At 37.2% G+C, this 21,799-nt stretch overlaps 1 long non-coding RNA gene across 1 annotated transcript in view; it reads left to right on the top strand.

The window, feature by feature from the left end:
* The first annotated feature begins 310 nt into the window (after positions 1-310).
* Positions 311-21,799, top strand: part of LOC149749152 (uncharacterized) — a 76,071-nt gene continuing 54,582 nt past the window's right edge. The window contains exon 1 of the long non-coding RNA XR_016393290.1: positions 311-1,013. This is a non-coding gene — a long non-coding RNA (uncharacterized LOC149749152). The remainder of the gene's footprint in view (positions 1,014-21,799) is intronic.

The following is a 21,799-nucleotide window of genomic DNA, read 5'->3' as shown; positions in this document are numbered from 1 at the left end:
GATTATGTGTTGCATCATCTCTGCTATATTGCTTGGGTAGACTGTAGTAGTGTTGTCATTCATTCCATTTTAAAAATAGCTACTACAAACCAGAAGAATTAAGTCAGCATATTCCCTGTGTCATTGACAGGTCATGTTAAACAGCCAGAGGGTTTCTTCCTTATATAGGAAGTCAAAAAATATAAACTGCTTTTATGAGTTAATGGACGTAAAGTACTTGAAACAGTGCCTGATACATAATAAATGCTCGATAAATTGTTATTATTACTATTAATAAGAACAAACAAGCTATCAGAATATGTCTAGGAGTATCTTAGATCTATATTCAGTTTCTCATCATTGCCTATGCGATATGAAGAGTAAATAGATATCAAGATTTGGCTGGAGGTCATGCTTTTTCATGTTGATGCCTAAGACCTGGAATAAAAAGTTAAGGCAAGATGCTGTATTGGGATAAATAAACTTAACTAAACTGAGTTGTGTTTCACCTTAGAGTGTAGCCCTCAGTCAGTAACACTGTTTTGAAACTGAATTCCCTAGATAAAAAGGAAAGTTACTCTTGATACTTTTGTGTAGGTTCATGGAGTCTGTTTGGTGAATGTGATCTCTATTCAACTGAGCTGACATGAGAGTAAGTTACATTCATGGGGTGACTTGTAACAAGCAAACAACTCTCAACTTGCTATAATGGTCCTGTTAGTTAGAATCAAACTTGTCTATCTATAATATGACCAGTGAATTCCATGCTTGGTGCTTTAGTTGTTTTAAGTAAATCTGTTTCTTAAAGTTATTTCAACAAAGTTTTCCTGCAAAGTTAGAAGTCACTATTACATAAATATAACACTCTATGTTACCCAGGCTATAAATGCTTTCCAGATTTTTAGAAGAAGTTGTATCCTTGGGGACAAGTGGGATGCATTTAATGTAAATACACTTTGTTTTACAGAGCAAAGAATTTGGAAAGCTGAAAACATTGTTGTTCATTCAGCCTAAGCAAAGAAAATCTCAGAAAGGTAAAGAAATTTAAAAAGTTTTTTTTCTGATAATGATTATTCCAATGTTATTAATAGTGCTTTTCTTCTATAATTTTAAGCGAATACAGGTTAACACTATGAAAACATCATGCCAAATTATTTTTCTTACACTTATACTCTCCTAATCCTTGCCTTAATTTTACGGTTTTATTTATTTATTTATTTTTAAAGAAGATGTTGGGGGTAGGAGTTTATTAATTAATTAATTAATTTTTGTTGTGTTGGATCTTCGTTTCTGTGCGAGGGCTTTCTCTAGTTGTGGCAAGTGGGGGCCACTCTTCATCGCGGTGCGCGGGCCTCTCACTATCGCGGCCTCTCTTGTTGCGGAGCACAGGCTCCAGACGCGCAGGCTCAGTAGTTGTGGCTCACGGGCCTAGTTGCTCCGCGGCATGTGGGATCTTCCCAGACCAGGGCTCGAACCCGTGTCCCCTGCATTAGCAGGCAGATTCTCAACCACTGCGCCACCAGGGAAGCCCAATTTTACGGTTTTAGAAAACAAAATGGGATTAAATAAAGATGGTTGTAATATTTATATTTTCTTTTGGTCTAGTGAAGCAGTCTTTCATTTATTTTGTATATGAGTTAAAGAAATACTGATCATTGAGTTCCTACTGTGTGTTATGTTTGAGGTATATGTTTAAGATAAATCATTGATTTTGAATATAAATAAATTTATTTAAGCCTATTAAAATGTTTTCTGTAACTTTAATTTACTAATCTTTGAACAAACTTCAAAGCAATCCATTATGTAGCTGTGAATTTCTGTTCCTAAGATATTAGGTGGACCTTCTCTACTTCTATTAAAATTTTAATATACTTAGGTAAATTGGATTTACATTTGTTGTTTTTTAGCCTCTAAAGGATGTTTTGTAAACCAGCTCTAAAGTAAAAAGAGATATTGATTTTAAACATTTTAAGGTATAAAGCATTTCAGAGTATCCTAAAAAATAAAGTGCTATATTACAAGTATTCATCATCTTTGGCATCAGACGTTTCTAAAAGTCACTGTTTTCTGTGCCTATGACATTGTCTTGAATCCACCTATATCATTTTAGTCCAGGAGATTCCAACACTGGTATCATAGCCATGTAAGTTCTTGTAATAACGAGCTGAAATTCTTGTCTGGTTACAGACAGTCCTCGACTTAGCAGTGAATTTACAATTTGGAAAAAGGAGTATAAACAAACATGATTTAAGTTCAATTTATCTTTCTTACAGAATCTGATTTAAATACAGAATTGTGTTCCTGAAGGTGTAAACATAGATATTTACTCTTTATGAATCATAGGCATTCTATGAGAGATTTTAGTTGGAAAACTTGGACATTCAGATTGCATGGGTGAATAGTAATAACTGGATACAGCTGATTTGCTTTTATTTTGGGCTTCAGTTACCTGGGATTGAGACCCATTTATTTCAAATTACTGTGTTTAGCTGAAGCTAAAAAATTTTTAAACTTTTTATGTTGATAATTTTAGGCTTACAGAAGAATTGCAGAGATAGTACAGATAATTCTGGTATACTCTCTGCCCAGTCTCCCCAGATGTTAACATCTCACGTAGCCATGGAACAATGACCAAAACTAAGAAATTAAGATTGGTTCAACAAATACTGTAAATTAAACTACAGACTATTTAGATTTCCCCAGTGCTTCCACTGTCTTTTTTTCTGTTCCAGGATTCAAGTCAGGAGACCACAGTGCTTTTAGTTTTCATGTCTCCTTACTCTCCTTCAATCTGTGATAGTTCCTCATTTTTTTCCTTGTCTTTCATTACATTGACAGTTTTGAGGTGTACTGGTTAGATGTTTTGTAGAATGTCCTTCAGTTTGGGTTTACTTTTTTTTTTCTCATGATCAGACTGAAGTTATAGATTTTGGGTGCATGACATTAATGTCTTATTACTGGCGATGTTATCCTTGATTAGTTGGCTAAGGTAATATCTGCCAGGATTCTCCATGGAAAGTTACCATTTCCCCTTTCCATATTCTGTCCTTTGGAAGTGAGTTACTAAGTCCAGCCCAGTCCAGGGGAATTAAGGTCCATCTTCTGGATGGAGGAATATTTAAGAAATTGTAGGCATATGTTAAACCTCCACAGTTATTAATATTTTATGGGAGATACTTGGAGGCAATGTGGATAACCTGTTTCTCTCACTAATTTCAGCATTCATCAGTGGATCTTCCCTGCAGCAATTATTACTTTGGTACTCTAGTGGTGATGCTCGGTTTTCCTCATTCTTTTTGCATTTATAATTCTTCTGAAAGGAAGAATTGCCTCTTTTCATTTATTCATTCATTCATTCACTTGTATATTTATATCAGATGGTCTCATAGATATTTATTGCCATATGGATATTTATTTTATTCTTTGGGTTATAATTCTTTATTATCATCGTTTATTATATTGCTTAAATTATTCCACCTCTGGGTATCAGGACCTCTTAAGGGTGGCTCATGTGTCCATTTGACAGACCCATGTCTTTTATTTATTTTATTTTTATTTCATTTATAATAATAATTATTATCACCAACTTACTTTCTGGCACTGTAAGATTCTCCAGGCTTATCTTGTATTTTCTGTGCCCTGGCCTAAGAACCAGCCATTCTTTAAGAAGTATAGTTCCTTTTATTGGAGAATGGTATTTAGAAACCAAAACCTGTCCACTAGTTGTTCTTGTTACAACTGGAGAGTCATTACTTCTAGGCCCTCTTAGTGCATAGAGCTGGCAAGTGTTTGTAGTATATTAACCCATTTATCTATATTCATTTCTGTATATATCCATCTGTATATATATTAAAATAAACATTAGTTCAAATGGATGTCTCTAACTTCAGCCTGTTACCATAGGATTTATTCTAGCATTCCTCCTTTGCTTGTTTGAAACGTGTTTCTCCCACAGATACAGACCTGACTGTCATTATCTGTTGTACAGTACCATTTGTTGGAGAGACTGTCCTCTCCCCATTGTGCATTCTTGGCACCCTTGTTGAAGATCAATTGACCGTACATGTGTGGATTCATTTCTGGGCTCTCTATTTTGTTCAATTGATCTATATCTGTCTTTATGCCAGTACCATACTGTTTTAATTACTGTAACTTTGTAATATATTTTGAAATCAAGAAGTGTGATATTTCCAGCTTTGTTCTTCCTTCTCAAGATCGTTTTGGCAATTCGCTGTCCTTTGTGGTTCCATATGAATTTTAGAATGTTTTTTCTATTTCTGAAAAAAAAAGCTGTTGGAAGTTGATAGGGATTGATTGAATCTGTAGATTGTGTAGTATGGACATTTAACCAATATTAAGTCTTCCAGTCCATGAACATGAGATGTCTTTCCATTTGTTTGTGTCTTCTTTAATTCCTTTCATCAATGTTTTATAGTTTTTAGTGTACAGATCTTTTACCTCCCTAGTTAACTTTATTCCTAAATATTTTCTTTTTGATGCTATTGTGAAGGGGACATCCATTGTGACAGTGATCTTATCAGTTATTTCATTGATATGACAGAAGCTCAGGCAACAAAAGCAAAAATAGACAAGTGGGACTTGGAACTTCCCCGGCAGCCCAGTGGTTAGGACTCCGCGCTTCCATTGCAGGGGGCACGGGTTATCCCTGATTGGGGAACTAAGAGCCACATGTGGTGCAGTGCGGCCAAAAAAAAAAAAAAAACATAAACAAGTGGGACTACATCAAACTAAGAGTCTTCTGCACATCAAAGGAAATAATCAACAAAATAGAAAGGCAACCAATGGAATGAGAGATAATATTTGCAAACCATTTATCTGATAAGGGCTTAATATCCAAAATATGTAAGAAACTGCAACAGCACAATAGCAAAAAAACAAATAACCAGATTAAAAAATGGGCAAAGGAACTCAATAGACATTTCTCCAAAGAAGACATACAAAAAACCAACAGGCAAATGAAAAGATGCTTAAGGTCAGGAAAATGCAAATTAAACCACAATAAGCTATCACCTCACACCTGTTAGGATGGCTATTATCAAAAATTCAAAAGACAACAAGTGTTGGCAAGGATGTGGAAAAATTAGAATCCTTGTATACTGTTGGTGGGAATGTAAAATGGTGTAACCACTGTAGAAAACAGTATGGAGGTTCCTCAAAAAATTAAAAATAGAACTACTCTATGATCAAACAGTCTCACTTCTGATATTTTTCCAAAAGAATTAAAATCAAGACCTCAAAGAGATATCAACACTCCTGGGTTCATTGTAGCATTATTTACAATAGCCAAGATGTGGAAATAATCTAAATGCCCATCGACAAATGAGTGGATAAATAAGTTGTAGTGTATCTGTCTAGTGGAAAGTTATTTAGCCTTCAAAAGGAATGACAGTTCTGATACACATAATCGTATGGATGACCTTGAGGACATTATGTTAAGTGAAATAAGCCAGTCACAGAATGACAAATACTACATGATTCCACTGACATGAGGTATCTAGAGTAGTCAAACTCAGAAGCAGAGAGTACAACAGTGCTTGCCAGGGGCTGGGGTGAGGGCTTATGGAGAGTCATTACTTAATAGTTACAGAGTTTCTCTATGGGGTGATGGAAAAGATTTGGAAACAGTGGTGATGGTTGCACAACAGCGTGAATGTAATTAATGCCATTGAAATGCACACTTAAAAATGGTTAAAATGTCATAAAAAATTTAAAAGATATGGTCATAACATGTAGAAGTTGATACTTAAGGTTTTAAGCACCCTAAAATTTCAAAATTTTTAATCAAATTGCCTTTGCAGAAAACTTACCTAGCAGGTCAGAAAATGAGGCCTTTTAGTTAGTCAAGTGTTTTTTTAAATACTAAATTAAGTCTGTACATCATAAACACCAAATTTCAAAAAATTAAAATAAAATATTAACACAAAACTATACCCATTTAGGAATTAAATGGAATTTTAATTATTTAGTAATGAAAAGGGAAATTTAAGGATCATCCTTATAAATATCCTTCAACAGGTGAATGGATAAACAAACTGATATAGCCATACAATGAAATACAACTGAACAATAAAAAGGAACAAACTGTTGATTCATACAAGACACGGATGATCTTAAATGCATTTTGCTAAGCCAGACACAAAAAGTAATGCATTGTCTGATTCTATTTATGTGATACTGTGGATGGTAAAACTGTAGGGAGAGAAAACAATTAGTGGTTGCCAGGAATTAGGTGTCAAGGAAGGGGTTACCTAAGAGTGGAATTGCTGGGTCGTATGATAATTCTGTAGCTTTTTGAGTAATTGCCATATTGTTTTCCACAGTAGCTGCACCAATTGCATTCCCACCAACAATGCCCAAGGGTTCCAATTTCTCCACATCCTCATCAATACTTGTTATTTTCTACTATTACTACTGCTATTATTATTACTGCTGTGCTAGTAGGTGTGAAGTGGTATCTCATTCTGTGTTTGATCTGCATTTCCCAAGGTGGTTAAGCATCTTTTCATGTATCATTTCATGGCCGTTTGTATATCTTCTTTGGAGAAACACCTATTCAAGTCCACTGCCCATTTTAAAATTGGCCTGTTTGTCTTTTAGTTACCGAGTTGGGAGTTCTTTATATATTCTGGGTATTAAATCCTTGTCAAATATGTGACTTGCAAATATTTTCTCCCATTCTATATGTTGGTTTTCTTTTCATTTTCTTTGATAATGTCCTTTGATGCAAAAAGTTTTAAGTTTGGATGAAGTCCAGTTTATTTTTTCTATTGCTGCTTGTGTGTTATATCTAAGAATCTATTACCAAATCCAAGGTCATGAAGGTTTACCCCTATATTTTCTGGTTTAATATTTTTGGATCTTATATTTACATCATTGATCCACTTTTTGAGTTAATCTTTGTATATGGTGTGAGGTAGGGGTTATGAACATATCTTTGTTTTCAGACCTTTTAGAAATGCAAACATTTTAAAGATTTAGTAGCCACCTCACAGTTCTTTCTCAGTGATAGCAGGCAGATGCAATATTAATGCGTATTAAAACCTAATACTTTGGAAAAGGAAAAAAAGGCATGCTTGAACTTTTTACCTCAAAGTCTTCCAGTAAAGGATTCCTGGACACCATCAGATTTTACTTTTCTGGTCCTTGGTTTGTCCTAACTGTTTTGCTGGGCAAGCTAGGTTCTGAAGGATTCCTTACCAACTTCTTCACAGAGGTTGAGGGCCTAACACCATGGAGCTTCATGAGTACTGGGGAAGACCATCTCCTCAGTGTCTCAGTGTCTCCTTCCCTTCCATAGGAAAAGTTTTGCTCTGTTAGGATCATACCAAATTCTCATGAATCCAGATATGGAAGATTTTAATTACCAATGTCTATCACATAAAAAATGGCTGGACCTTGGGAAACACATAAAATCTACTCTTGTTTTGGTTATCAGAAACGTTGAAGGGATCTGAGCTAATTGCAGAGCATCATAATCTTTTTCCTTTAGCTCTTTTCTACGCTATTATTTATTTATTTTCTTTCTTCTTCTTTTTGTAAAAGCTTCAACTATGTCTAAAGAAGAATAGGTCATTACACAGTTTGCCAAATGAAGTACAGCTTCAACTTTGCCAGACCACAATCTATCAAGAGTAAGTGACACGAAAATATTCCATTTGGGTCTTGGCAATCCCCTAAGATAAGCAGTGGCAGATGGTGAATAGAGTTTAACAAAACTTTGAAGACAAAAGACATGTTACAAATTGAATATTGATCAAAAGAAATGTGTAATAATTTGGGGTTTGTGCTTTGAACTCTGTAATGTAATGATGAATTTTTCAACCAACCTGAAGGAAACTAGAATTGAAAATAGGATGAAGATCAAAACTTATAAGCAAAATTCCAAAACAATAAAAAAAATGACTGGACTACTATAACAGTCTACTTATTTGTCTAGAAAGAGGAAAAACATGCCAAATATATTAGATAAGGTACCCTGAATTTTATGATAAAGTTGAAGTTGACATTTGCAATCTGGGTTACCCAAAATCTTTTGAAAAAGCGCTACATTTTTATATTTCCCCATAATGTAAATCCTGCCATCTCAGTATAGAATATTAACCAAACCAAAACAAAAATCTGCCTTTTCCAGCCCCTCCTCACTTTCTTTTAGTGTATCAGTACAAGGTTTAGATTCTGACAGATATATCTTCATGACATTTGGTTTGCAATTAATATATGGGGCAGGGAAGGGTAGGACATGGGACATCCGTTTTGCTGGTGCAGGAACTGGCAAAACCCACAGGATTCCTTGTTTAGATGTGGTAGCCCCAGTTTCCTGACTGTGGTGGAGACAAAGTGGTTCTGGGATCTGCCCAGCATTTTCATCAAAGTTATTCCTGTAAGTTTGGCTTAGAAACTATTTCACTAACCTTTCCAAAGATTCTATAAGCTATCTAGTACCTGTAGTAAATCCTTTCTTTCTTTAAACCGATCAGAGTGGATTCTTTTGTCTGGAACCCAGAACCCTGCTTAATACAAGATCCATTGTGTATGTGAGTCTTTCTTGGAAAAAGTTAAATAATGTAGTATTAACATGAAGTCTCATTTTTAAAATCATGGATATCTAGAAATTTTAATGGGGAGTTACTTTTATTAAGCACCAGGTCATTCAGTGAAGAGTGATATTAATATTTATTCAAATTTACCCTTTTAAATGGAGAATAAAACCAAAATGAATCAGTGTATCTGTAAATAATAATATTCATAGGTTTTTCTTAGAGTTCAATATACAATATACATGTATAGCCATATGTATATTAATGAGGACATTTTAGTTTTTGATTGTGAGGGTATTAAGTCTTCCTTTTTCTGTTCCTAACAGAAGTACTCTGATTTCTATATTTGTCAGGTTGGAACAGTTGTAGCTATATACTAAACAAGAAAACAATGCTTGAGGAAGATGATGATTTGAATCAAATTGTAAATACTCACAAGTGTGTCAGATGCTCCGGAAGTATAAAATTAAATGTTAAACATGAGAAACCTATTTAGTATTGTCATTCCTTCACATCGCTCATGTAGGCTGTTGAAGAATCATTCCAGAGTTACAATATAATACAAAAGTAGAGTACAGGCCCATCTGAATATTTTATGGTTTACTGTATGTGTGGCGTTCTTAAATTTTAATGCTGCAGGAGAAATGGGTAGCCCTGGAATCCTTGTGTCAACGAGATATAGAGGAAACTGGTGATCCAATTAGTATAATGGGCATCTGGCAGCCAAATGATGCACTTCAAAACCTGGCTGGGAATGACTGGCTCTCATCTGCACTTGCACAGTATAACAGAGAGAAAACAGAATGTGGAATCCTCCTGCTCTTTCTGTGATGCTTTAAATCCAATTGAGTGTTGAATTCCAGACTTTATTCATTAAAGTGCTTGTCCTAAATTTATTAGTTTTCAATTCCCCACACCTTCTCCTTCCTTTCCCATCACATACTTATTACTGGCCTCATTCTCATGATTCCTCGGTGCTCCTATTGACTGTTCTCCTATTCTTGGTTCGTAGAAACTAATCATTATCTTGAGGATATTTCTGGGATGTGGCAGTTACTTCAGGAATTTTTGATATTTTGTTCAAGTCTACAGAGTTTGAGTAGTGGTTTTTAAAAATTGCTATTAACATAATCGAAAGTCAGTAGTCTTCACATTGTAATCTCGTGAATCCTTTTCTCAAAGGCAGTGAAAATAGCATTGTAAAACTTCTCCTTGTATTTTTTTCCTTTTGGAACTAGAATCATAATTCTTTAGGTAACCGTCTAGCTTTATTTTAAAATTCCATTCATTTGTATTATTATGCCCTGTATGTTGAGATACAGTCTGCTTGGAGCTTCTTGTGTGCCTAAACTTCTTACTGAATGTGCTAAAATCCCAAGTCTTTGACTGTTCTTTTACCTGGGCCATTTCTCGGATTGTTTATGCAGCTGGCAGTCCTGAGAAAAGTAATGCATTGCTGTTCTTCGTGGCACCTGGTTGCCTTCCAGACAAACCAGCTTGCTTACTGCCTGTTATAAAAGCAGCGGATACCCTATGCACAGGATCCTCCCCTGTGATTCACCCCACTGCATATGCGGGCTCCACTGGGCCCCCCACATTGCCTTGAGGGATTTGGGGACTGGTGCAACAATACTGATACTCTTGTTACTCCTTTTGCTGCAACTAGTAAAGTCCTTTGTCTCTGACTCAAGAGCCCCATGCCTTCTGTCAGCATCTATGGAACTGTGACAGGCTTACTTATCAGCTTGTATGGTTGTTTTGTTGGGAGTTTTCCTGCTTCTAACTCTCCTTCACAACATCAAACTTATTGAAGTAGGGCAGAATCCCAATACTTTATAAAATATCTTCCTTTTGAATAATTAAAATCATTGCTATATATTCCATGTTTGTATGTCTATTAAAGTTTACCATGTATTATTACTAGAGGTAGGTTGTTTCTAGAAATTAAGGGTGGACAAACTGCTATTTCTGGCTAAAGACCTATAAATAGGGGAAATAGCAGATTTGCAAAACTGATCTTGAATATAGTACTTAAAAAAAGTCTTGATAAAAGGAACGCAAATCAACACCAAATTTATGTCTCCCAGAAAGTGAAAAATCTGGCCTTACGTCATGAATTCAGCAGTAGTAGTTTTAAAAAATACCTATATTTTGTGAAGTAGCAGGGCTCATCTAATGAATTAATTTGTAGGGAGACCTTCTGTTCTGTGGTTGTGTGACACCCCTATTTTGCCTATTCATAAATCTACTCAGTATATATTCATTGAGTGTCTATGTTCTGAGCCAAGCACCATTCTAGGCTCTGATGCTATAGCTGTGGACAAGTTGGCTAGGGTCCCTGCTTCAAGGTCTTTACCAGAAGAGGATGAAAATTGCTTCTTAATAAAAAGTAAAATTCTTTACAGATGAAGTTGACAGGATTTTGTTAGCCAGTAATGACTTCAGACTTACCATTTTACAGAAGAGATGTTTTTAATATTCTTTCTACTCAGATTTGAAGCTGAAAGTATGATTCTAAGACAAGGACACATACCCTTAGAACACTACTTGGTTCTTGCTGGACATTTAAAGGTCATGTCAAGTAATACAAGCACAAACAAAAATACCAACTCTGAAATTTTAAGTGAGTTTGAAGAAGGTGACTTCATAGGGGTAACTACTATCTTAATTTCTCAGTCTCTCATCATCATTTTTTAGATTAAAATGTAAAATAATTATATGTGTCATTGCATTAAAATAATTAACATAGTATGCTATAGTATTGTCCTTGAGTATTAAATTATTTCAGTAATTGAAGTGCTTAGAAAAAACATGTTTCTTTAACATTGTAGAGCCAATATATAGCCTGTTATATAGTTTATCAACGTACAGGACACACAGGAAGATTCACGAATGATTGCTATATGAATGACTGACAAGTTAAATGAATGAGTTACAAACCATGTAGCTTGGGAGGCAGGGTGGTATTAAAAAATAGAGAAATTATACCAAAACATTTATTGATTCAAGGAGCTCTTTTTGATTCTTAAAAGAAATTTATGCTTCCAAAAGATTTTATGCAAAAGGGATAAGATTTAGGCTAAGAAAAGATGCTTGTATGTAATGGTAAAACTTGCTTCATTTCTATATTTGGTCAAGGGCAGATTGGATTTAGAGATCCTTGAATCCAAAAGTCCCCAAGTGTAGAGATCTTGGGAGGTGAGAGCAGTTGCTGGGATTGAGGTCAGATACCACATTGGAAACAATGCTAAAGAGTCTGGACTTAATTCTACAGGCACTGGAGCTCACTGAGGGTTTTTAATTAGGGAGGGAGATGGATCACATTAACATTTAGATAGATGACTGGTGAGATGATGTGGGGCTGTATTATCAGAGAAGGGACAGCATGGAATTGGAGAACAGTTGGGAGATCAGTGAGCAGACCCTGGACCAGGGCACTGATCGTGGGAATACTAATTAGGAGATGAATTCAAGATATTTTATTGGTAACAAATTCAATGAGAAGGGCAGAGAAGAAATAAATCAAACCTGATTTTTCCATGGCATTCCCACTGTTAAATTAATTATGAATCGTCATCGGTGAGTAAAAAATTTCTTGATAGGTTGAGCAGTGGTTAAGGGTTGGCCAGCCTGGGCCTGAATGGACCTTCTAGTGCTGGAGGCTCTTTGGAGGCACTCTTAGAACCTGATGATCCTCCGTGGACTCCAAGATCTTCCCCAGGATCAGCGACTGGTAGTGTTAGATGGAGCCTCACAAGTCAGCCACACAGAGCCTTTCACTTTACACCTTAGTGAATGGAGAACCAGGGTGGTTCACTGAATTGCTCACGTTGACACAAGTAGTGGCAGAAATGGGGGCAGAATCCTGAATTCAGTGCTCTGTTCACTCTGCCGTGCTGCCCCAACTGTGTGCAGATTAAATAGAGCCATTGGTTTTTCAACTGAAGAGAGGAAACCTGGAGATCATCTGTACTGGTGTTTCTCAGCCAAAATCTGTACTAGTCAGCGTTTTCCAGAGAAACAGAACCAATAGGATATATTATATAGATATGTATAAGAGGAGATTTATTATAGGAATTGGCTTATACTTTCATGGAGGCCGAGAAGTCCTATAATCTGCCGTCCGCAAACTGGAGGACTAGGAAAGCCAATGGTGGAATATGGTCCGAGTCCAGAGGCCTGAGAACCAGGGGGACCAATGGTGTAAGTCCCAACTGGATTCCAAAGGCCTGAGAATCAAAGGGCCAGTGGTATGAGGCCCAGTCCAAGTCTGAAGGCCTGGGAACTAGGAATGCCAATGTCCAAGGCAGGAGAAGATGGATATTCCAGCTCAAGCAAAGAGATTTAAAATTCTTGCCACTCTCCTTTCTCTAGGATAATCCCACCTTGATTCTTTACTGCTAAATCTTTTCAATATTATAATCATTAAAGTGTTACAGTTTTTGTATACAGTTACACTAACATCATCCCCCCTAACTGAGCATCATGGATGCAGGTCAGCATCTCCACCCCAAGTTTGCTGTCTTCAGAACAAAGCACCCTCTTTTCTTAGTAATAAAGTGTTGAGTGGAGCTAGGATATAGCCTTGTGCATGTTTGTAGATCATGCTGCTGTTTTAGCACATAAATATTCCAAACTAAGAACTCATTCAGCCGGGCTTCTGTTTTTATAATGTAGTTTGGGGGCTACAAATTAATCCTGCTGGGGCTGATAGACCATGTGAAAGTCCAGGCCAGTCGTTATTTATTAATCCTATAAGCTCAAGTTTTATTTAAAAAATCATTTGCTTACAATGATGCATACTTATAATTTCACACGTTCCCAGAGTTTCATTGTAAGAATGTCAGAAATTATTCTACAAGATATGCATTTGTTTTTATTTTTCAGGAAATTTGCCTGTTAACGAATGCAAATTGACCTACTTCAATTTTATGTAGAACAGGTGTAAAACTTCTAGTAATAAGTAAAGAAGTATTTGATGATATTCATAAAAAATAATTGGTTTTTTTTTAGTTTTTTTGTTTAACATCTTTATTGGAGTATAATTGCTTTACAATGTGTGTTAGTTTCTGCTTTATAACAAAGTGAATCAGCTATACATATACATGTATCCCTATATCTCCTCCCTCTTGCGTCTCCCTCCCACCCTCCCTAGCTCACCCCTCTAGGTGGTCACAGAGCACCGAGCTGATCTCCTTGTGCTATGTGGCTGCTTCCCACTAGCCATCTATTTTACATTTGGTAGTGTATATAAGTCCATGCCACTCTCTCACTTCGTCCCAGTTTACCCTTCCCCCTCCCCGCGTCCTCAAGTCCATTCTCTACGTCTGCGTCTTTATTCCTGTCCTGCCCCTAGGTTCTTCATAACCTATTTTTTTTTTTTGGTTCCATATATGTGTGTTACCATACGGTATTTGTTTTTCTCTTTCTGACTTACTTCACTCTGTATGACAGACCCTAGGTCCATCCACCTCACTACAAATAACTCAATTTCGTTTCTTTTTATGGCTGAGTAATATTCCATTGTGTATATGTGCCACATATTCTTTATCCATTCATCTGTCAGTGGACACTTAGGTTGCTTCCATGTCCTGGCTATTGTAAATAGAGCTGCAATGAACATTGTGGTACATGACTCTTTTTGAATTATGGTTTTCTCAGGGTATATGCCCAGTAGTGGGATTGCTGGGTCGTATGGTAGCTCTATTTGTAGTTTTTTAAGGAACCTCCATACTGTTCTCCATAGTGGCTGTATCAATCTACATTCCCACCAACAGTGCAAGAGGGTTCCCTTTTCTCCACACCCTCTCCAGCATTTACTGTTTGTAGATATTTTGATGATGGCAAAATGATTAATATTTTAAGGAAACTTTCTTGGGAAGCCTAGATAAATTTCAAAGCCAAAAATATTTACATTGAGAATGAATACTAAGGCAAATTAAGTGTCTATATTTTTTAAAAATGTTAGATCTTAATGCTTTGTGCTGATGGGTCAGTGGATTTAATTAGATAACAAACCATCACAGATGTAGAGGAGGCAAAATTTTCTCTCTATCCTCTTAGGGTTTTTCAGCTAGGCCTGAAAATTAAACTAACATAAAACAGATTAACGGAAAAGCATACAAATTTCCATAAGGTTTACATGACACAGGAGCCCTCATAATGACATGAAAACCCAAAGAAGTGACAAAATCTAAATACTTTATACAAGGCTGAACAAAGAGAGGCAATTGTGGGAAAGTAACTAAAATACATGGGGAGGCTGAATGAAGATAAGAATTATTTTAACAAGTTCTGTTTGTGCAGAATTCTCTTGGCTTTGACTGCCCATGGAAGAATGTTTCTTTTCTCTTGGTACAAGGAGGGCATCTTTCACATGGGAATTTTTAATATTCTATTTTCAGGAAGAAAAGGGAGATTAGAATGCCCTTCTTAACATGTTGATTTTTAAGTGTCTTTAGCTCTAAATAATTCTTATGCCAAACTGGTGTATTTTGGGGTGATATATTCTGTCACCTATCACAGACCATAAAGGTTTTTCAGGGATTAAAATAGATAATGCACAAAAAATAATAGATCGGTGCCTGGCAGAACAACACTCAGTGAGTGGTGGTTGTTACTTTTGTTGTTACTAATTATAATAACAACAATCATGTGCTATTGATAGATACATGCCCTTCAAATTAACTTTAAAACAGTGTGCTTATAACTGCTGCATTGTTAATGAAGATGGTTGGCTGGTTCATTGCTAGGTTTATACTTTGAACTTAAAGTGCTTATTCACAGGGATGTGCTGTGATGCTGCTGAAATTCTTGCTGAGGCAGGAGTTGTGTGTGATTCTCTTGGTTGGCAGTTGAAGTGCATTTTGTTATACAAGCCTGTGTCAAGCGCAAAGCAGAGTTTTTCATTTTCATTATTTTTGGAAAGTGATTTACAAGTGTTTAACAGTTCTTAGAGCAGGCTCAGGGGTGTACTATCATTCCCGTATTATTTAAAAAATATTTCTCAGATAAATCTCATGAGACATTGCATTAGTTTCAGGGTGTTGGTAATCCAACAGCAGCTGCTGTAAGTTGTGTGTGTTTTTTTTATTATTATTCATTACTCAAGACAAATGGCTTTCCGAAACTATTTAAGCCATGTGTTCCTAATCTGCCTTTAAATCTTGATGTGCCAGGTACTGGAGCGATTGCTCAGTTGATCCCTTGGGAAGCCTGAAGTGAAAGCATTGATTAGGCTTTTCTGGGCTGAGAGCCCTTTTCAGCTCTTTAGCTGGCGGGAAAGTCTTCATTTCTTCATTAGAGAAGCTAGTGGCAGGAGAATCTTGCCTAGAGCCATTTATTACTTTTAGCATGGTCACAAGCACTGGCTACTATCTACTGACAAGTTCTGTTGGTAAGCCATCTGGAAGCAAAGGAATGCTCTTGAATCTGTGTTTGTTTAGAACGTTTTAAATGGATATCTTTGTCAATACTTAGCAGATAAAGCTCATGAGATTTTCTGTATATTTGCTAGGATAAATCATTCTGTGATACACTCCTCGAACTCAGAGTGGAATGTACTATAATCTGATTTGAAAATGTCATAGGAAATTTCGTGAACATTTTACTATTGATAAATATCAATTTAATAGACACATGCTGTGTACTTCTTTACTGAACCCGTGCTGTGGGAACTTGATGGACTGTAACAATTATGGCCATAGTAAGTGCCGGTACTCAAATGTCCTATGAAAAAAAGCATCAGAAATACAATGATGTGCAGGATGTGGTTTTCTTTTTAAATATTATATTTGATTTATTATTTATGGACTAAAAAAGGAAGGTGAGCTCCATTAACCCAGTGACCTTTATTTTTTCCCATACAGGATAATTGCATTATAATGGAAATATAGGAACAGTAGGTATTGTAAATACAACTCCCTGTACAAGTGGGGCTGCTCACTTTAGCCTCTGAAAGCATCCAGTGGGTTTCAACATAAATTTATAAGCAACTCAAATTCTTTACTACACAAAATAGAAAAATGATGTCAATGTGTTAGCATCAGGAAAATCTAATAATGTTCCTGGAGTTAATCTTATATTTTATTTAAGTGTATTATCTTCTCTTTAATGTAATGGTCATCAGTTTCATTCAAGACTGAAATTACAGCCTTCAATGTCACTGTGGCGTATCTCAAAGATTGCAGTCATGTGCTCTTATTTGGGAGTGCTATGCACATCTTGTGTGAAAACCACAAATATAGGGCTCCTATTCTGACCACTCCTCACAGACTTTCTGTATTTTTTGATCTGATCACATCTTCTGAATCTTAAGAGACTTAATTTTGAGAACTTCCTGGAATCCAGCCAGGAGAAGGATGGAGTCTCAGTTCTGCTTTTGGGTCCTTGGTGTTCTGGGGTCACAGAGAGATGCCCAGGGGAGGCTGTCAGTGGTTCTTAAATGCTAGTTCATGCATCATTGGTATTCTCTGATATTTCTTCACCTGCCAGAGAGCAAATGAGAAAGATATGGGCAAGGTATGCTTTTCAGAAAGCTGAATTTATTCAAAATTTAAAAACAAGGTCCTGTTTTAGATTTTCTTTCTTTCTTTCCTTCTTCTTTCTTTTTCTCTTTCTTTCTTTCCTTTTCTTTCTCTTCCTTCCTTCCTTTCTTCCGTCTTTCCTTCCTTCCTTCCTTTCTTTCTTTCCTTTCTCTCTCTTTCTCTTTCGTGCTTAAGTATCATTTATTTCATGAAATAATGTTGACAGTCCTTGGTAGCTGTTGTTGTAATGTTCTTACTTGACACACACAAGCGAAACAGAGGTTGCCAGCTGCACATCATATTCTTCCACTGCCCAAATTCAAAAAAAAAAAAAGAACTGAACTGGGAAATCCCCAATCTGGATGCTAGTGTACTTTGTTAAACTGTTTTGTCTTTATGAGGGCTCAGAGCTCAGTGTTGGGAAATGCATCCTCTAAACTGCTGGTTTGCTAATACTAGTTTTATGTTATCTATCAAAACAGCATTACTTAGTCTTGAAGAGCCTGGGCTGTGAGCCCAGGCAATTATGGTTCCAATTTCAGTGCTGCCTTTGTGAGCGCTGGGCCACTTATTTAATCTTTCAGAGCCTCAGGTTCTCGTCTGTGTAAACAGTGACAACAGACTCCTAATTCATAGAGGGTTGTGACCACTGAGTGAGTTAATACACGTAAAATGTTTAGAATAGTGGCTGGCATATATTAACATATATGAATTTTGCAACTGATTGTATTTTCCTTCTTTGTTTTGGTAACAGAACATTTATAGCCAGACTTGTCCCTCTTTAGCCCAAGATTGTCTGGGACACGATCAAGTGAAATCATATGGCTGGCCTTGGTTTTTTCCTAGCTGTATTCTCTCCACCCTCTGATTCCCTCAACTGTTTATTTCCACCATTGATTATGTACATTTTAAAAACACCCCACCAATATTGGGATTGGGGTAAGATATAAATACATTAAATAATTAACTTAAGGGACTTCCCTGGTGGTCCAGTGGTAAAGAATCTGCCTTGCAATGCAGGGGACACGGGTTCCATCCCTGGTCAGGGAACTAAGATCCCACATGCCGTGGGGCAACTAAGCCTGCGTGCACCACAACTACTGAGCTTGTGCGCCTCAACTAGAGAGCCCACATGCCTCAAACTACAGAGCCTGTGTGCCCTGGAGCCTGCACGCCACAACTAGAGAGAGAAAACCCGCACACCACAACTGGAGAGAAGTCTGCATGCCACGACAAAAGATCCCGCATGCCTCAACGAAGATCCAGTGTGCCGCAACTAAGACCCGACACAGCCAAAAATAAATAAATTAAATAAATAAATTAAAAAAAAATCTTTTAAAAAAGTAATTAACTTAAAAGTCCCATTTCCGGCACCAAGCCTTCACATGCCTCTTCAGGCTGGAGTGATTTCACCATCCTCTGACTTTAGAGCTGCTTTGATTATGCAACTCACTTGGCCATCCATGGACTCTTAGAATATTAGAGCAGGAAATGTAAGTGAGTTGGCTATGGCCACGAGGCTCTGTGGGACCCCAGAGAGCCAGCTGCCAAGAAGAGGCCATTGATAGAGCCAAGCCCAAGTAGGAGAGGAGCAGAGGAACTGACACAGCTGTAACTCACAGTATCAAACACTACCATTTACTGGACACCTTTTAAAAAAATTGGATTTGTGATAAGTATATTACTTGCAGTAATATTTAATTCATTTAAGTCTCATAACTCTATTAGCTTTTATTCTTTTTTTTTTTCTTTCTTTTTTTTTTTTTTTGTGATACGCGGACCTCTCACTGATGTGGCCTCTCCCGTTGCGGAGCACAGGCTCCGGATGTGCAGGCTCAGCGGCCATGGCTCACGGGCCCAGCCGCTCAGCGGTATGTGGGATCTTCCCGGGCCGGGGCACAAACCCGTGTCCCCTGCATCAGCAGGCGGACTGTCAACCACTGTGCCACTAGGGAAGCCCTATTAGCTGTTATTGTTATTCCCTTTCACAGATTAAGGAAAAAAGCTAAAAGATCTTTTAAAAGTTGTTCCAGGGTCTAAGACTAATAAGCTGTTGGACTTATTAGTATCACACTCAGAGTCCCTGACTCTAAAACTCTGCTCCTAACCCCTGTAGTTCGTCCATTGAGTTATTTCTAGGGAGTGAAGCAGTGAAAGATATAGGTCTCCCATAAAGTTCCAAAAGATTGCCCTGGCAAGCTTGGAGAGATAGTTGTGAAACTTCCTGATTTCCAGGATAATTAAAAAGGCCTTTTACAGAAATATAGATCAATGGGACAGGATAGAAAGCCCAGAGATAAACCCATGCACATATGGTCACCTTATCTTTGATAAAGGAGGCAAGAGTACGCAATGGAGAAAAGACAGCCTCTTCAATAAGTGGTGCTGGGAAAACTGGACAGCTACATGTAAAAGAATGAAATTAGAACACTCCCTAACACCATACACAAAAATAAACTGAAAATGGATTAAAGACATAAATGTAAGGCCAGATTCTATAAAAACTCTTAGAGGAAAACATAGGCAGAACACTCTATGACATAAATCACAGCAAGATCCTTTTTGACTCACTTCCTAGAGAAATGGAAATAAAAACAAAAACAAATGGGACCTAATGAAACTTAAAAGCTTTTGCTCAGCAAAGGAAACCATAAACAAGACAAAAAGACAGCCCTCAGAATGGGAGAAGATTTTTGCAAATGAAGCAACTGACGAAGGATTAATCTCCAAACTATACAAGCAGCTCATACAGCTCAATATCAAGAAAACAAACAACCCAATCCAAAAATGGGCGGAAGACCTAAATAGACATTTCTCCAAAGAAGACATACAGATGGCCAACAAACACATGAAAAGCTGCTCAGTATCACTAATCATTAGAGAAATGCAAAACAAAACTACAATGAGATATCACCTCACACAGTTCAGAATGGCCATCATCAAAAAATCTACAAACAATACATGCTGGAGAGGGTGTGGAGAAAAGGGAACCCTCTTGCACTGTTGGTGGGAATGTAAATTGATGCAGCCACTATGGAGTTTCCTTAAAAAGCTAAAAATAGAACTACCATATGCCCCAGCAATCCCACTACTGGGCATATACCCTGAGAAAACCATAATTCAAAAAGAGTCATGTACCACAATGTTCATTGCAGCTCTATTTACAATAGCCAGGACATGGAAGCAACCTAAGTGTCCACTGACAGATGAATGGATAAAGAAGATGTGGTACATACACGAAATTGAGTTATTTATAGTGAGATGGATGGACCTAGAGTCTTTCATACAGAGTGAAGTAAGTCAAAAGAGAGAAACAAATACCATATACTAACACATATATATGGAATCTAAAAAAAAAAAGGTTCTGAAGAACCTAGGGGCAGGACAGGAATAAAGACGCAGACATGGAGAATGGACTTGAGGACACGGGGAGGGGGAAGGGTAAACTGGGACGAAGTGAGAGAGTGGCATGGACTTATATATACTACCAAATGTAAAATAGATAGCTAGTGGGAAGCAGCCACATAGCACAAGGAGATCAGCTCAGTACTTTGTGACCACCTAGAGGGGTGGGATAGGGAGGGTGGGAGGGAGGGGATACGGGGATATATGTATAATATAACTTATTCACTTTGTTATACAGCAGAAACTAACACAACAATGTAAAGCAATTATACTCCAATAAAGATGTTAAAAAGAAAAAGTCCTTTTTATTCGTGTCAAGATTTATTGTATAGCAGTCCATCCCATAACATGCCAGAACAGATGTATGAACCTAGCTTTGTGGCCTGACTCACTTTCTTAGTCACAGACTTGTACACTCTATGCTTACCGTCTGGTTGAATCACGCATAGAAATGTTTACTTACTATTGTATATACTTCCAGTTTTCCCTAATTAAAGGTGGTGCTGGGTACTGAGCAGTAAGCAGCTGGCACTCCTAGGCCACTTTGCACTTGGCAGCCGAGCAGTCAGGGAAACCTGAGCAATGGAAGTTCATCTCAGGATGTAAGCATGTCCGAGAAGTCAATGACTGCCCTGTATTTGGGATAAGAGTTTCACGCAGGTACATCTAGTACCATGCAGGTATTCTTTTCTTGTCAGGCAGTGGGGTGGTCTCAGCAGTGTTTGCCTTTTGGGGAAAACAAATACTGTGCCGGAGACTGAGTAGCCACAGGAAACATGGAAGCCCTCATTTTATATTTTGAACATGTGCATTACAGGTTGTACCTAGAATTGAGTGAGTGGTTATCAGCGGTACCTGGTGTGGTTGCCTAAGAAAGTTGTAGTGGACATTACAATCTCACAGTTTTCTTTCACTAGTTTTGTTTTGTTTGTTGTTTGCTCAGAAACTCAATGCATCAAAACTATTTCAGGTTTTATGGGATCTGGAGTCCTAGAAAAGAGAGTTCTAATTATTGAGAACTGAATATTCCTTTGGGAATGGCAATGAAGCCTCTTCAGCAGCATGCGGCTGATTGTTCAGCCAAGGTCCAGATTATGTAAAAGCTTGTCCCCAACAACTTTAGGAAATTGAGTGATTTTTGCATGTATTTTATCCAGTTATTCACAGCACACTTATAGTTTCCAGTCTTGACTTTATTTCTAATTCAGTTGGAACAACTCACTTAATATGAGCAACTTACTCAAGAAGTCTGAAAGCACTATAGTTTAGTGAACAGAGTTTTGCAGTCAGAGAGGGCAAAGTTCTAATCCTGGCTCTGTCACTCACTTGCTG

Source organism: Delphinapterus leucas, chromosome 5 (assembly GCF_059928025.1).
Source record: "Delphinapterus leucas isolate spDelLeu-1000000601 "Yukka" chromosome 5, BTC_Dleu_Yukka2, whole genome shotgun sequence".
In the NCBI taxonomy this organism is placed as follows: Eukaryota; Metazoa; Chordata; class Mammalia; order Artiodactyla; family Monodontidae; genus Delphinapterus; species Delphinapterus leucas.
The sequence above is the reverse complement of the archived record's forward strand: the minus strand, read 5'-3'. Positions and strand labels throughout refer to the sequence as shown.